Source organism: Gopherus flavomarginatus, chromosome 13 (genome assembly GCF_025201925.1).
Source record: "Gopherus flavomarginatus isolate rGopFla2 chromosome 13, rGopFla2.mat.asm, whole genome shotgun sequence".
Classification (NCBI taxonomy): domain Eukaryota; kingdom Metazoa; phylum Chordata; order Testudines; family Testudinidae; genus Gopherus; species Gopherus flavomarginatus.
This window is the reverse complement of record NC_066629.1, coordinates 23,429,382-23,447,018: the sequence shown is the minus strand read 5'-3', so window position 1 is coordinate 23,447,018 and position 17,637 is coordinate 23,429,382. Positions and strand designations below refer to the sequence as shown.

The window sequence follows — 17,637 nt, the reverse complement described above, 5'->3', positions numbered from 1 at the left end:
TTTCTCCCAGCGCCTAAAGCCCAGTCAGCAAGAGACAACTCTGGGTTTCCCCACTCTGAACCTCTGCCTGTCAGTGTGAACTGCCTCTGGACTTTCCCGCCCATAGCCTTCTGCATAGCCAGGGCAAACCACCTGAGAGCTTTCCCGCCCAATGCCTCCTACACAGTCAGTGCCAGATGTCTCTGGGCTTTCCCGCCCAGCGCCTTCTGCATAGCCAGGGCAGACTGCCTGAGAGCTTTCCCACCCAGCGCCTCCTCCCCAATCAGCGTGAGACACCTCAGTGGTTTTCCCGCCCAGCGTTTCCTGCCCTGTCAGCGTGAGACACCTCAGTGGTTTTCCCGCCAAGCGCCTCCTCCCCAGTCAGCATGAGACACCTCAGTGGTTCTCCCGCCCAGCGTCTCCTGCCCTGTCAGCGTGAGACACCTCAGTGGTTTTCCCGCCAAGCGCCTCCTCCCCAGTCAGCATGAGACACCTCAGTGGTTCTCCCGCCCAGCGTCTCCTGCCCTGTCAGCGTGAGACACCTCAGTGGTTTTCCCACCCAGCCTCTCCTCCCCAGTCAATGTGAGACACCTCAGTGGTTTTCCCGGCGAGTGCCTCCTCCCCAGTCAGCGTGAGACACCTCAGTGGTTTTCCCACCCAGCGCCTCCTCCCCAGTCAATGTGAGACACCTCAGTGGTTTTCCCACCCAGCCTCTCCTCCCCAGTCAATGTGAGACACCTCAGTGGTTTTCCCGCCCAGCGCCTCCTCCCCAGTCAGCGTGAGACACCTCAGTGGTTTTCCCGCCCAGCGCCTCCTCCCCAGTCAATGTGAGACACCTCAGTGGTTTTCCCACCCAGCCCCTCCTTCCCAGTCAGTGTGAGAAACCTCAGTGGTTTTCCCGCCCAGCGCCTCCTACCCAGTCAGCGTGAGACACCTCAGTGGTTTTCCCACCCAGCGCCTCCTCCCCAGTCAATGTGAGACACCTCAGTGGTTTTCCCACCCAGCACCTCCTCCCCAGTCAGCGTGAGACACCTCAGTGGTTTTCCCGCCCAGCGTCTCCTGCCCTGTCAGCGTGAGACACCTCAGTGGTTTCCCCACCCAGCCTCTCCTCCCCAGTCAATGTGAGACACCTCAGTGGTTTTCCCACCCAGCCTCTCCTCCCCAGTCAATGTGAGACACCTCAGTGGTTTTCCCACCCAGCGTCTCCTGCCCTGTCAGCGTGAGACACCTCAGTGGTTTTCCCACCCAGCGCCTCCTCCCCAGTCAGCATGAGACACCTCAGTGGTTTTCCCACCCAGCCTCTCCTCCCCAGTCAGCGTGAGACACCTCAGTGGTTTTCCCACCCAGCGCCTCCTCCCCAGTCAATGTGAGACACCTCAGTGGTTTCCCCACCCAGCACCTCCTCCCCTGTCAGCGTGAGACACCTCAGTGGTTTTCCCACCCAGCGCCTCCTCCCCAGTCAATGTGAGACACCTCAGTGGTTTCCCCACCCAGCGTCTCCTGCCCTGTCAATGTGAGACACCTCAGTGGTTTTCCCGCCCAGCACCTCCTCCCCAGTCAGCATGAGACACCTCAGTGGTTTTCCCGCCCAGCACCTCCTCCCCAGTCAGCATGAGACACCTCAGTGGTTTCCCCACCCAGCGTCTCCTGCCCTGTCAATGTGAGACACCTCAGTGGTTTTCCCGCCCAGCACCTCCTCCCCAGTCAGCGTGAGACACCTCAGTGGTTTTCCCGCCCAGCGCCTCCTCCCCAGTCAGCGTGAGACACCTCAGTGGTTTTCCCGCCCAGCACCTCCTACCCAGTCAGCTTGAGCAACCTGTGGGCTTTACTGTTCAGCACCTTAGCCCAGTCAGTGCAAACTGCTTCCAGCTTCTCCTGCGCAGAGCCTCCTGCCCAGCCAATGCAGGGTGCCTGAAGGCTTTCCCACCCAGCACCTCCTGCCCAGTCAGCCTGAGCCACCTCAGGGCTTTCCCACCCAGCACCTCCTGCCCAGTCAGCCTGAGCCACCTCAGGGCTTTCCCACCCAGCACCTCCTATCCAGTCAGCATGAGCCACTTCTGGGCTTTACTGTTCAGCACCTCTGCCCAGTCAGTGTGAACTGCCTCCAGGCTTCTCCTGCCCAGTGCCTCCTGCCCAGCCAATGCAGGGCACTTGAGGGCTTTCCCACCCAGTGACTCCTGCCCAGTCAGCCTGAGCCGCCTCTGGGCTTTCCCACCCAGCACCTCCTCCCCGTCAGGGCAAGCCGCCTCAGGGCTTTCCAAACCAGGCCCTCTTGGCCAGTAAGCACAGGGCTCCTGACAGCTTTCCTGCCCAGCGCCTCTGCCCAGTCAGTACAAACCTCCTCAGTGGTTACCCCACCCTGTTGCTTCTGCCCAGTCAGCCTGAGCCACCTCTGGGCTTTCCCGCCCAGCGCCTCTGCCCAGTCAGCGCGAGCCGCCTCAGGGCTTTCCCACCCAGCACCTCCTGCCCAGTCAGCCTGAGCCACCTCTGGGCTTTCCCACCCAGCACCTCCTGCCCAGTCAGCATGAGCCACTTCTGGGCTTTACTGTTCAGCACCTCTGCCCAGTCAGTGTGAACTGCCTCCAGGCTTCTCCTGCCCAGTGCCTCCTGCCCAGCCAATGCAGGGCACTTGAGGGCTTTCCCACCCAGTGACTCCTGCCCAGTCAGCCTGAGCCGCCTCAGGGCTTTCCCACCCAGCACCTCCTCCCCGTCAGGGCAAGCCGCCTCAGGGCTTTCCAAACCAGGCCCTCTTGGCCAGTAAGCACAGGGCTCCTGACAGCTTTCCTGCCCAGCGCCTCTGCCCAGTCAGTACAAACCTCCTCAGTGGTTACCCCACCCTGTTGCTTCTGCCCAGTCAGCCTGAGCCACCTCTGGGCTTTCCCGCCCAGCGCCTCTGCCCAGTCAGCGCGAGCCGCCTCAGGGCTTTCCCACCCAGCACCTCCTGCCCAGTCAGCCTGAGCCACCTCTGGGCTTTCCCACCCAGCACCTCCTGCCCAGTCAGCATGAGCCACTTCTGGGCTTTACTGTTCAGCACCTCTGCCCAGTCAGTGTGAACTGCCTCCAGGCTTCTCCTGCCCAGTGCCTCCTGCCCAGCCAATGCAGGGCACTTGAGGGCTTTCCCACCCAGTGACTCCTGCCCAGTCAGCCTGAGCCGCCTCTGGGCTTTCCCACCCAGCACCTCCTCCCCGTCAGGGCAAGCCGCCTCAGGGCTTTCCAAACCAGGCCCTCTTGGCCAGTAAGCACAGGGCTCCTGACAGCTTTCCTGCCCAGCGCCTCTGCCCAGTCAGTACAAACCTGCTCAGTGGTTACCCCAGCCTATTGCTTCTGCCCAGTCAGCACGAGCCACCTCTGGGCTTTCCTGTCCAGCCTCTCCTGCCCAGTCAGCATGAGCTGCCTCCAGGCTTCTCCTGCCAAGCCCCTCCTCCCCAGTCAGCGGGAGACTCCTCAGTGGTTTTCCCGCCCAGCCCCTCCTCCCCAGTCAGCGGGAGACTCCTCAGTGGTTTTCCCGCCCAGCCCCTCCTTCCCAGTCAGCGTGAGCCACCTATGGGCTTTGCTGTTCAGCACCTCTGCCCAGTCAGTGTGAACTGCTGCCAGCCTTCTGCCCAGTGACTCCTGGCCTGTTAGCGCAAGCCGCCTCTGGACTTTCCCTTTCCTCTTGCCCATCCCACCCAGCCCTTCTGGAGGTGGCTCAGTGTGAACCACGTCCAGGCTTCTCCTGCTCAGCACCTCCTGTCCAGTCAGTTCAAGCCATCTCTGGTTTTTCCCACCCAGCACCTGCTGCCCTGTCAGCATGAGCCGTGTCTGGGCTCTCCCACCCAGGTGATATCTCAAATACAGATTATCTTAGGAGCAGAGGCTGGAGTTCTCTAGGCTTTTTCCAACACTAGGGAGACAGGAAATAAACAGTAATAATCTTCAGTCATCCCTGCTACTGGGGAGGAATGGGGGTCACCCCTACAAGATAGGGGAAAGCGTGTAGGAAATGAAGGGCACTTGCATCCCCAGTGCTCACACAGGAGAGAGCACATAGGGGTCTCTGTCAATGATGAGAGACTCTCCTCACTGCTGGGGAGCAGAGGGAAGGAATGGGGGGGGGTCTCCCCAGCAGTACTAAGGGGATAAGGAGGGTCTCTCAGAGGTCTTGAAGCTGCAGTCCCCTGGGGCAGTGATGAGCTCCCAAGATCATAGATTATTAGGGTTGGAAGGGACCTCAGGACATCATCTAGTCCAATCCCCCGCTCAATGCAGGACCAGTCCCCAAATGGCCCCCTCAAGGATTGAGCTCACAAGCCTGGGTTTAGCAAACCAATGCTCAAACCACTGAGCTATCCCTCCCCCCACACTGAACTATCCCTGCTTTTACCACCCCAGCCCTTTAAATAGCTGCTGGAGCCCTGCAGCCCTACCCCAGGGCTCCAGCAGTGGGACTCTGGTGGCAGTTTAAAGTGCCTGGGGCTCCAGCCCCTGCTGGGAGTCTCAGGCCCTTTAAATTGCCCCCTGGGGAAGCCGGGCCACCCCTTTAGCAACTGGTTCTACACCGGCTTCTAAATTTAACAACCGGTTCTTGCGAACCGGCTCCAGCTCACCATTTCCCTGGAGCTTAGGCAGAACTCTAGTGGTGGCTGCAGGGTCACTAAGTTCCAGAAGACTTTGGCAAAGGCCATCATGCTTGGCAGAGCTGACAAAGGCCAACAGTCTAGCCTGTGCAAGGGAGGTTGCAGAGCCCTCGGGGCTGCCCTATGCTGTCTTCATAGAGCCCAAGAATCGCGGCCCCCCTTGGCAGGTCGGTGTTTGCGCACTCAGCCCAGCTCCCCAGGGAACCCACTTTGCAGCCAGGCCAGCCCTGCCCATTCCTCTGTGTACGGAAGGGATAAAGCAGAGACAGGCTGGATCGCTGCTTCCGCAGCGCTGAAGGTTATAGCCAAGGCTGCTGAGGGGCAGGAATTCAGGCAGTGCAGTTTCCTACACTAGTTTACATTAAAGTGATGATGTAAGAGACATTTCTAGTCTAAAAACATGGGGCTCATGTTACCCTGCACTTTGTGTTCTCATTTACACCTATGCACTGAGGAAGCAAAAGGCTTCCAAGGTAGCCAAGTAGCATTTCACACCCACCTGTCCCTGCTGTATGTGGGTACCCTATGGCCAGGCAAATGGTGAATTGGGGCCTGGTTTTGATCTTTTTTTTTAAATAATTGATTTTTAGGGGCTGGGCCTAGTGCATCTGTGCATTAATCCAGCACCAGCAAAAAAGCAGTAGAGATTTGTCCATCTCTCCCAGTGTAGAACTTGACCCAGAACCCTGTTTATTCTTCTAGGGAGTGGTGCCCTGGGTTTTGTAACCCGTTGGTGATATTATTACATCCCTTAGCATATCTGGCACTGACAATATCCATCAGAGGGCAGTGCTGATCTGGACACATTGTGGAAGTGCAGGTGTTTGTCACATGTAATGTGGCCCAATCAGAATATTGCTGCTGGAATTAAAACTTCAGACCTCACAAGTGGGGCACCATAGCACCATCAGCTGGTAGCTTTCAGTTACTACCAGCCCAGGAGCCAGCTTTAAACCAGCAGAGTCCCCAGAGGTGGTGTATACTATGAGATGATCGGACAACTAGTTCCCCACCAATCTAGCACTCATTAGTACTGCACAGTAGAATTGTATTATGTTTTGTGGTTACACTGAATTCTAGTTTTCAGATGAAGTGTGTTTTCTGAAGTGGTAACAGAGCCAGGCACAGTCTCTTTGGAGTCAACAGGAGTTTTGCTTAAGTAAGGAACGGAGAATGTAGCCCAGAGTCTTCTGTGCAGGAATAGCACCATTGCTGTATAGTTGAAGACAAGTATTGTTGCGATGGAAATGTTTAGCAAGATACTTTTATTATGCTTGCTACAATTCCCGCTCCCCTCCGAGTGCCTCCTTGCAGGTGGGCACAACGTCAGGATAACTGCCTCTGTTTCCCCTCTCAGGCTCATTAAAGATTCCACCAGACGGTCTCTTGTGTCCAGTATTACCCCTTCCCAGGGCTAGTTTATTATTCTGCATAAACACATAGTCCTTGGAAGCCCCAAACACAGTCAGTTTATCCCACACAGAATGCACATAATCCATGAGAGTGCCAAACCACAGTCCAACAGCACACCTCATATCCCAGCTCTGGCATGTTCTGCCACACCCAGGCTTTCTTTTGCTCCCCATCTGCCCTATTGTGAGAAAATACACCCTAGCCGAAGTCCTTCTGCAGCTTCTTCTTGGCTTTCAAGGATAGTCCCTCTGCTGGTCTGCTAGGGGATAGCTACCTTGCAATAAAAGACTCCGGCTGGCCCAGGTCAGCTGAGTCAGGCTCAAGCTGTGGGGTTATAAAATTGCAGTGTAGACGCTCAGGCTGCAGCCTCAGTTTTGGAACTCCCCACTTGTGGGATCTCAGAAACTAGGCTCCAGCCCTGAGCCCAAACTCTACACTGTAATTTTATAACCCTGGAGCCTAAACCATGAACCCCGAGTCAGCGACCTAGACCAGCTATGAGTTTTGTACTGTAGTGCTGACATACTCCTACCCTTTGTCAGCCTCCCTGGTCTGGCTGTCCTTTCTCTTGTCTTCACAAACACAGACCCCAGGGCTGCTTCCCTAGAGCATGGCCCTTGTTCCATTCCAGTAGCTGTCCTCCCCCCCAGTGACCTCCCATCATCTTCCAGGGACCTTCCCCTTGCTCAGAGCCGTCTTTCACTCATTTATTAGCCTCAAGTACCACCCCACTCTCTGAACTGAATCACTATGGGACATACCTGTGCTGGCCCAGGTATGCTGGATCCACTTTACTTAAAGGGGCCAGCCACCTTGTGACAGTGCTATTTTCTGCCTTTTAAAATTTGATTTATATGACCCTCATTTGAATAAATTAACAACTTCATTATATTATTCTGTATATGATAGTTACAGTTTGTTACAACTTGTTGCATATATTAACTATAGACAAGATAAACAGAGGAACAAAAATAGAGGGACATCTAATACACTACTTCACAAAAGACCAAGGGAAAAATATACCAACAAAACAAAGAAAGATGGTTCACATGAAAAATATTGCCTCACCTACCTTGGCTCTATGAACAATCAGACTCAAGCTCACAACTCCACTCTAAGTTGTAGGTACATAGGCTATATGGACACAGGCAAATCCCATGCCCTGTTCCCGAGGGACCCCATTCTGCAAGGTGCTGAGCAGGCTGAACTTCTAATGAAGATTATAGAAGTTGAGAGTGTTTTATCACTTTCCAGAGAAGCTCACCACTTCATAGGATCAAGCCCATGGTAAGGCTTCAGGTTTTGCTATGGAGGAACTTCCATGTAAAGTTCCTCCACAGGGGAAAGTGAAGAGGGAGGTGAATCTCCTGAAACAATTACAAGCTTGATTCTGACTTTATTTAAATAGGTGTAGATGGTGAGTCACTCCACTGAAGTCAGTGGGGTTAGACAGGTGTAAGGTTGGTGTCAGTAAGATTTGAAAAGCTCTGCTCTAGGAACTATTTTGGGAGCAGTTCTATGGCCTGTGTTATACAGGAGGTAAGAGTAGAAGATCACAGTGGTCCCTCCTGGCCTTGGAATCTATGAATCAGAATCAGATTCTATGTTTGCAAATTACAAAATAAAAAGATCTCTTCAGATTCTGTTTTGTATTTCCTTTCTGCATCCAAGGATATGAAACATTTTAATATGCAGCTTTATTCCAGCTTAACAGCTATACAATATTGAGCTGACAATTAGATTGATGTCACTTGCATTTTTATGGGGAATCCATTATGTTTCATTTGCTCTGCTTTGTCTCTGCATTGTGCACCTCTACAAAGGAGCCAGGCTAAATGCCTTTTGTGTTGTTGAAACACTTCAGTATTCCAGACTTCCAACAAGATGCATTACATACCTTTTTATCTGGCTGTGTGGTTAGTGATTGTTACCTTTAGCAATCAGCTAACTACACTGCCTGGTAACTAGGCTAATGTAAAAGACAGTTCATTTCCAACATCTGATTTTACTAAGATCAGATCTTGCCACTGAAATATGGTAGACTCTTGTACTATTAAGATGAATTGATATTTCTTCATAATTAATTCTTAGAAGTTCACCAAAGTGGAGAGGGTGACATATGCTAACATGGTGAAGATGTATTTACAGCACAACACAGCATATGATCTCTAAGCATTTTTACAAGTATCTACCTGTTTTTAATTTGTTAAACAAGAATTGATACATACATGCTCATATCTTTAAGAGAATTTTTAAAGTCAAATGAACTGGACTTAAATTCTCTGGCCTGTTTTCTTTGCCCTAGAATGCTTGTTGGTCAAATCTTGGTACATAAAGAATTGAATGTTTGAGGTGTTTTCAAAAAGCCAAATTAAACACAACAGGTGAAATCCTGGGTCCACTGATGTCAATGGGAGTTTTGCCATTGACTAAATGGGGCTAAGATTTCACCTGACTTCTTCAACAATGCATTCTGTGTTGAACAGCTGACATTTCTGAAAATGAAGTTGTAAATGAAAGATGTGTTGATTTATTCTGTGAGTTAGACATCAGTAGCTTGTAAGACGTGCTGTTCTCTGTGCTGAGGCTGTAGCAGGGAATTCTGTGTCTTGTTTTGATGGCAGTCAAGTTAGTGATTGCAAAGAGATGGATACAATCAGCTAACTACACTGCCTACAAACCAAACACTACTTCTGCGAGGAGAGCACTGCAACTAAACCTAGAAAAAGACAAAAAGTGTCCAATAATTATTTGATCACTCATTGAATTTTTGTGAGATGCTCCTGTAATACAAACAGTTAACAATGACAACTAAAACACTAGGCCATATTCATCCTTGGTGTAATTCCACAGACTCCAAATGAGTTATTCTAGAAATAAATTTGTGCCAGTAATTCCAACATGAAACTGACTCACCAGAAAGGAGTTAGTGCAAAGATGTACTGAATCAGTGAAACACACCTCTACCCTGTTATAATGCCACCTGATATAAAACGAATTTGGATATAACACGGTAAAGCAGCGCTCCATGGGGCAGGGCTGCATGCTTCGGTGGATCAAATCAAGTTCGATATAACGCGGTTTCACCTATAACATGGTAAGATTTTTTGGCTCCCGAGGACAGCGTTATATCGAAGTAGAGATGTATCATAAATTAAGTGAGGCCAATATAGAAAATGGAAATTGGAAACCATAACAACCCAATTGTGCAACGCTTTGTCATGCTAGTGAGCATGAGATAGAGATTTTCCTCATGTGAGCAAATGCACCCACAGAGGGAGAAGGCTGCAAAATTTGGGGCAAAGTGAAGTGTTTGAATATAAGTAACATCCTATGTGGTTTATGGCAAATTAATACTGAATTTCTGAGACTGACTGAGTCAAATTCATCCTTGCTGTAATTCTGGAGTCAATGGTGTTACACCGGGAATGAATTTGGCCAGATATATTAGATTTGTACCACTTCCTGTTAAAAGGTTCTTAGCAGATCATAATTGTAATGACAGTACTGATGACAACAGCAGTAATAATGGTAAAACCTTACCAGTTCCCAATTTACTAACCCCTAAACTTGATAAACCCCATATAGGCCCCCTCCCATTTCTCCAGAACAGTGAAGAAGCAGAGATGGTGCTTGAAGTGGCATTGGGGCCTCAGACTGCTATGACTTTGTTACTGTTACATACTACACTATAGCATGTTTCCTAGTAGAGAACAAAGTATCATCCTAAATAATTACAACTAAACTATGTTCATCAAATAAATTAAACCCTGTGCAAAGTGCATGTGGGATACTCTTTTCACTTGTATTCCTTCATGCTTATTCATTTAATTTACTTGCTAATTTGTATGATTATGTAATTTACAATGTGTCTCCTAATCTTTAATGCAAATTCTATTTTACTAATAATGTATCTGTTCTACCCAAGTAAACACCATATTTGAAATGATAATAGGCTATACCTTATGTCTTAGACAAGACATATACAATTAATAATATAATAAAAAAATTTATGCAGGTTTACCTGACTCTTCCTTGTTTTGCAATGAGAGACACTATGGAGTTACACCATGAATGAATTTGGCCCACAAAACAGTAATATTTTACAAGCTTTCCCTCAAAAATGCCTCAGCCTCAAAGTGTGTAAAACAAACTTCAGGATTTGCCTATAAGGAGCTTACCTTGTAATAATCCTGATAGTGAGTATTGCATGATAACAAAATACTTCCTGGAAACATTTGAAGCAGCAAAAAAAGTGCTGGTAGCATCTGCTTTCTTCATTTTAAACATTTCCCTCCTTTTTTTCAGCCAGTAGCCCAGCCACCTGTTCACTCCATGCATTGATTCTGAGCACTGTTTTAAAGGACAAACATGCAAGTTGGAAATTCTGGGGGTGATCCCAAGACCGTCCCATGTCTGTCCATGAGAATCCTCAGCTAAACTGTCCCCAGCGTTGGTTGTGGGGCAGCCCTAGGCCTGGAACCTTTGTATACACTCTGTTGTCATGGTCACTCAGGTGGGGCTTGTGAATGGAGGATGGGTCACTGCTCTGAAATGGACGGCTTGACTTTATGATGGGAGGCTTTATTGTGCAAGAAGTTTCCATGGTTAAAACAAATACGGAACATAGACTGAACGGAAGGAGATATCACCACTCTCCTTTAATGGAGTGGCTACAGCTTGGGAGTTACAATTGGGACAGTCTGGGTTATGGTATTCAACTTGATTCTTAACTCACTGTCATTTCTGAGACTAGTTCATAGATTACTTCTGTCTAAGGCTGGTGCTTCCCCAGAGCTTGTCTTCCTAACCCCTTGTGTGCTAGCCATGGATGTGCTCGCCCTTTCACTTTCCCTAGTTTAGTTTTTTGTCCTCATGTTTGGTTTTTAAAGAGCCCTGATCTAAGTCTCCTAGTGTGTAACAAGAGATAACAATGGCTGCAGACAGGGTGGGAGAACCCAGGAATTAGATTTGGCATCTCAGTTACCCAGATGAAAATCCAGCATGACTCCAGAGTGGTAAATGGAGAGGAGTGAATCTTGTTTAGGACCAGAGTAAGTCCTGTGTAAATGAGAATGGGATGGACCTAAGGGGGCCACTGGGATCAACCTTATTTTGTTAGGCTTGTACAAGGTGCCTATATACTGTGGTGAGGCACATTAGAAAGAGATTGACAAATACACGGATGCATAGAGTAAGAGTCTCTCATGGGGACCTGGTTTTATGGCTTTCACCCATCTCCAAAGCAAAAGCACCCAGGATTAGTAGCCCCTGCACCCACAGCATCTCCTTGCCCCCAACACCTGGCAGGCCCTTTCCCTCCTCATGCATCCTGTCCTCCCCAGAGAGACCTCCTTTAGGCCTGGGCTCCGAGGGATAAGCCAGAATCCCTCAGGGTGCACCTCTCAGATCACTGTGGCATGGCCTAGCTCGCTGCAGAAACAGAAAGCAGCCAGCACTGGGAGCTCAGACAAATGCATTAGACTCCAAGACTCACCTCCCCTGTCTTTACCTGAAGTGTTTTCTCTCCTTCTCTTCCCTCTTGGTCCCAACCTCCTGTTTGGTTCTTCTTTTTTTTTTTTCCCTTTTTCTTCACCACTGCTGTCTCTATCCTTGCCCATCACCTGGTCCTGTGCACTCCACATTTCGCCAGAGTTTCTCCCGCCCATTGCTCCAGTCTCCTCACTGCACTGCTATCCTTCCCCTGCATTTCTTTGTCATCCCTCTGGCCTTGTCTCTCTCCCAGGTCCTGCATCCAACCCTCCTCCCAGTCCTGTTCTCCCATCCAATCCTGTCTCTCCTGCCCCCATGTGCACCCAACCTGCTGCTGCTAGGGTGAGCAGATGTCCTGATTTTATAGGGACAGTCCTGATATTTGGGGCTTTTTCTTATATAGGCTCCAATTACCCGCCACCCCCCTTCCGATTTTTCACACTTGCTGTCTGGTCAGCCTAGCTGCTGCTGAGGCACTCAAAGGCAGGAGGCAGGTGGTTAAAGCCAGCATGGTGCAGGCTGCACCCTCTTCTCCCTCTTCTTTCCCCATGGCCTACCCCACTGGGGGCAAGGAAGCCAGAAGGAGGAGCAGCAAGGAAGGATTTCTAGCTCCGTAGTGCCCCATAGTATATGGGAGGTGAAACCGCAGGAAAGAAAGTGTGCTTGTAAGTGGAGCTGGGAGGAGAGATGCATGGCAGGTATATGTCTACTGGGTAGGCAGACACTGGAGACATTAAAGATAACATTTTCAAAAGTGACTGGTGATAGTGAGTGCCCAACTTGAGATGCCTTAATGGGCCCTGATTTTCAGAAAGTGCTGAGCACCCATCCTCTGAAAATCAACCCCCTTTAAGGTATCTCAAACTGGGTGGCCAAAATCACTAGTCACTTTTGAAAATCATGGCCTGAAATGAGAAAATGGTGTGAGTGTGTGTGTGTGTGTGAATGAATAGGCATAATAACCAAATTATTACAGTAGCAGAAAAATTGCTAATGCTTGAGCACAGCATGAAGACTCTGTTTAGAGAAAGCCAACTGTCAACTCACTGTTCTCTCCTTTGCTGTTTAATATAGGCTATGTCAAACCAGCATCAAAATCTTTGTTTTATTGGTTTAAAAGTTTCTTTGCGTTTTCAGTTTCCAGAAACAGAAGTTCACATTTAAAGACCTAGCAATACATGGTGCATAATGGTTTAAAACCACTTCCCTGATGAGCAAACCACAATTCTTCCCTGACTCCTACTTTATAGTGTGAGTAAAATTAATATTAGAGGCCATTCAACATTGCTACATGCCTGCATACAAACCTCATACAATCCCTTCTAACCACAGGAAACACAATGCAACTCACAGATATGGGAATACAAACAGGCCTCAAACCCAAAGATTTACAGCTAGGGCCATGGTACATTCAGGTTCCTGAGGAAGAACCTGTTCTGTGTTTGTTGAACCCATCCTAAATCCACTATATCCTGTCTGAAATCTACCTTTATTTCTTGTATCGCATGCTTTCTTACACAACCCGAGCACTCTTACAGAGCAGGAGCCAAAGCCCACTGAAGTCAGTGGGAGTCTTTCCCTTGACTTCAAAGGGCTTTGGATCAGGCCCATATGAATCAATGTAATTAGCTTGGCTATATGCATATTATAATAAAGTCTACTATTTATGTTAATCTGATCTAATCTATCTATCTAAAGCATCTTAAAATGTTTGGTTTATGGCTGCAATTAAAAATAATGTCTATGTTGCTTCAGCCAGGAATTTTTTGCCTTGAGATTGTTGAGAAGATTTAAATGAACGTGTCTTTTGTTAGCATCACATTGCCCAACAATGCCAAAATTACCCTGCCCTGCAGCATCCTGCTGCTCACAGTTGAAATGGCACCTTGTGAAGGCCGCGCTATTACTCACACATTATTGTATCTAGAGGCAGGTCAAGTTCTGTCTGAACAACAGGCTGAAATGCAGCCTGAACAAACAAATGCAAAGTGCCCTCCTCCCACAGGGATAAATTAATCTCTTAACCAACAAGGATTTTTTTTTATTACAGAATGGCTCTTGCTAACTGATTTTATACCAAGATCATTAGTTATAGGTCAGATGCCTTACCTGTAGTAGGGATCTCTTGGTCTTAATCAATCACACCTGTATGGGCAGATGCCTCGATAAATAGACATAAGAAGTTTACTTCCAAATAAAAAAGATGTTTTATTTTGAAAAAATAATTCAGAACAAGCAGAAGGAAGGTTCTTAAAAGTAAGTTGCACACAGATGTGTCAGTTCCATATTCGTTAGCAATGGGCTCTGTAAAATAATGTAACTGCAAAAATTCTGTTGGGGTGGCCCTAACCATCAATGGGTTTAGGTAAATAGTGCTAGCACTTGGTTTGGCCTGCAGTTACTAGAGAAACTGTGACTGACTCTTTTCCCTTTGTAATTCATGCCTAGGCTTGCCTGGTGATCAGGGAGATCCGCAATTTAATCTAACTAAGAATGTTTGTGCTGAGTTAGGGGTCTGATCCAAAGTCCACTGAAGTAAATGGAAAGCTTTGCATTGATTTTAATGGGGTCTGGATCAAGCTTTATGTGCCCAGAAAGAGGAATGCAGTACTTTTCTGACAGTTATTTCAATAAACCATTCTTTTGTAAAGGGACCAAATGTCCCCCCATTTATCTCCTACAACTTGTTAATCAAAATATTTGGCTAGTTGTCATTCTTTAGTTATAGAATACTAGAGTTGGAAGGGACCTCAGGAGATCATATAGTCCAACCCCTTGCTCAAAGCAGGACCAATCCCCAATTAAATCAGCTAACAGATTTTTGCCCCATATCCCTAAATGGCTCCTCAAGGATTGAACTCACAATTTAGCAGGCCAATGCTCAAACCACTGAGCTATCCCTCCCACTCTTTTTTGCAAAAGCTGTCAGGATTCTAACAGTTTCTGTTAATATGTAGCTTTTGCTGGTTGGATCTTTCACTGGAATATTCTTTTCAAACTTTCTCTTTGAAGTGGATTTCTTAGCTGTTTATTATTGAAATATAGAAAACCAAGGCTGCCTCTCCTGTAAGTAAATCAGTGACAAGTGGTGACAGTATAAATTATTTTAAATCAATAAATCTGCCTAACTCGGAAAGGGCAGTTTTCTTTCTCGCTGAAGTGGGAAGCCAGCAAGTTGAAAAATTCTATACTTTTCTGGCTCCTATTCAGTGGTATAATTAACAAAAAGTACTTCTATATTACCCTGTTGGCGGATGATGTTAAAAGTGTTGTCAAAAACATTTAGTACCTTGTATCTAAATCAATGATAACCTCAATATCTTACGCCATCAGGAGGAATGTAAAGTTGCCAAGGACCTTACTTAGTTGTCTTTTCTGTTTGACACGTGACTTCTAATGTGGCTGAGTTTAGCTGAATCTAGGGCCAGATGCTTCAGCTTTGACTCCCAAAGAGTAGTAGCTTACTCTGTGAATAGTCCCATTGCTATGTGCTTTGTTGGTTTGGTTTCTCAGGTGCAGAGTTTGTTTACAGCTGATTTACAGTTTGCACATTAAATATCAGCACAAATAGCTGAACAAAAGGAGGTGTCGAGGGAACTTAGGCTTCTGTTTAATTGTCCTTTTGTGGAATCCAGGCATTTGATTATTCTGCTTCACTATTTCATAACTCTCAGGGCCTGCCTGGACAAGCCAGAGAAAGTAATAGCCAGGAGACGGTTCAAAGTTCCATCAGCTGATGTGCTTCACCAATCCAAAAAGAAACTGTATTTCAATGGGGAAGCTCAAAGAGAGTACATGAATGATTGTTGAAACATTACTAGTTTAGGATCAGATCCTGTGTTGAAGCCAATGACAAAACTCCTATTGATGTCAATGGCATATTGTGCATTCTCTGTAATTTTAGACAGTAAATATCAGTTTCTCTTTAATACTTACCCTAAATTAAAATAGGTTGAAATTTTACAGGGATGACTTAACCTAATCCCTAAATTGTCCTGATGTTACTCCATTTTTCTTTGTCTATGTCTAAAATAAGATAAATGTCTCCAGGAGAGGGGCAAATTTTTTTTTATGGATAGACGCTAATCCTTGTCACTCACTGTACAGTGGTAAAATGTTATCAACAAGTGACAGATTCCTGTCCTTAAGTATTTAGAGTAAAAGGTAGGAATAGGCACCACAGACCAACCCCAGGGCTGTGAGATGATAGCCTGGGTTAAGTACTGAATGTGATCATATCAAACTTGCTTCCTCACCTGTCCCTAGCTGTTTTTCTCTGCTACAACTCTTCCCTGCTCTCTCCCTCCCCTCTGGCCACAAAGGGCCTCCTTCTGTTCCATTTTTGATCCTGTTAGCAAAATCAGTACAATTAAAAGATGCCCTCCATTTGGAACCTTCACACAATAGATATTTAGAAACTGATGTGGTTGCAACTTTTGTCTGAGGCATTCAACCCAGAAAGCTACCCACCAAAATCTCACCTCTTTAAAGCTATTTTTAATCTTTAGAAGGCAATTCAGGCCTCTTTCAGGAAAGTCCAGTGTGCCACAGACAGTTGTGCCTAAAGGTGCCTGTTTGTGAGTGTCTTACTCCTTGCCCAGTGCAAATTTTGGTGTGTAAAGTGCCATGGGATCAACTGAAAGTGAAAATCGCTATGGGCTCCACAGCAAGGAACTAAGACACCTGTTAAGCCCTGTAGGGAATTAGGGAAAATCTACATGGTAATACATTTTAATTGTTTCCTGCAGTCAAGCAACATCCTCCAGAAAGCCGTGCACTGACAGCTATTGCCACTTCATGTTATATGTGAAAGAGAAAGAATGACTCAAGCTTTACCCATATAACAAACAAAATCAATATTTATCATCATACATTGCTCTGTGCATTGCAGGGCATTTCCTGGGAATGAAGGCTGTGGATAAAACAAACCTAGGCTAGAGAAGATGAGGGTTCAGTTCCTGGCTTGAAAACTAACTTTCTGAAGAGTCATTTCCCTTCCCTGTGCTTTAGGTTTCTCCAGCTATAAAGCAGGGATAATAATACCTAGCTTTTACATAATACTTTTCATGAGTAGATGTCAAAGAGCTTCACAAAGGAGGCCAGTATAATTATCCCCATTTTAAAGATGGGAAAACTGAGGCACAGAGAGGTGAAATGACCTGCCCAAAGTCACCCACGGGCCAGTGGCACAGCCATGAATAGAACATAGGTGATCTGAGTCCCATTCTAGTGTACTAGCTACTAGGCCATACCACACAGCTATTGTGATGTGCTTAGGTTATATGGTAATAGAAGTCATACAGGTATGTAGGGAGGAGAGGAATAGGAAATGGAAAAATGATAAATCCATGGAGGCTTATCTTCTTATCTATTGTTGTCCCTTTAAAACAGGAGTTTAAATTGAAAACACTGACCTTTTAAGTGGCACAAGAGGACACTAGTATAAAACAAGGAGTTATTGGTGAGTGGCAAAAGAAATCCACAAACACAAAGCCATGCACAAAATGCTGGTTTAGGCTTCTGTCCTGCAAAGGCTTGGGAACAAGCTTCACTTCACATACCTGACAAAGCCCGCTGATGTCAATGAGATCACTTGTGTGTGAGGTTTAGCAAGTGAATAGGTCTTTGCATGATTGAGACCATAGATTTCTTCATATCTATACATTATTTGAAATTGTTTCTAGCAATGGAAATGCAATTTGGATGCTAACCTGTTTTACCTTAGTTTTTCCTTTCTTGCTGTCTGGCAATGGCAATGCATGTCTTAGAGATGGCAATAGGTCCCAAACAGACGAAGCTAATTATTATCCAAACTCCTAAACAACAAAGGGCTCACCTTTGAGAACGTGCCTTCTTCTAAACCCTTTAAAAATAATCTCTACAGCTCTTCTTTATTCTTTATAAAAGTGTTTCAGAAAATATCAATTATTGTAAGTAATATAAAAATATACATATTGATTGAAGTAAATAATATTTTAATGATCAATGCAAAGTAATACAATTTTCAAAGATATATAATGACTAAGTTGAGGGTTACACAGGGAAAATAGCTAGTCTGTTTCAATTCTGCATTAGCAGTTATAGAGAATAACACTAATGATTAATTATTTAATCTGGTATTGCTTCTCTTGATTAT

General features: G+C 46.6%; 1 long non-coding RNA gene across 1 annotated transcript; it reads right to left on the bottom strand.

The window, feature by feature from the left end:
- Positions 1-7,688: 7,688 nt before the first annotated feature.
- On the bottom strand, positions 7,689-10,434 carry LOC127033859 (uncharacterized). Its single transcript, XR_007769235.1, has 2 exons — positions 10,190-10,434; positions 7,689-8,727 (listed from the first exon to the last, which is right to left on the bottom strand). It is a non-coding gene; the product is annotated as an uncharacterized LOC127033859 (long non-coding RNA).
- Between the last annotated feature and the right edge of the window lie 7,203 nt (positions 10,435-17,637).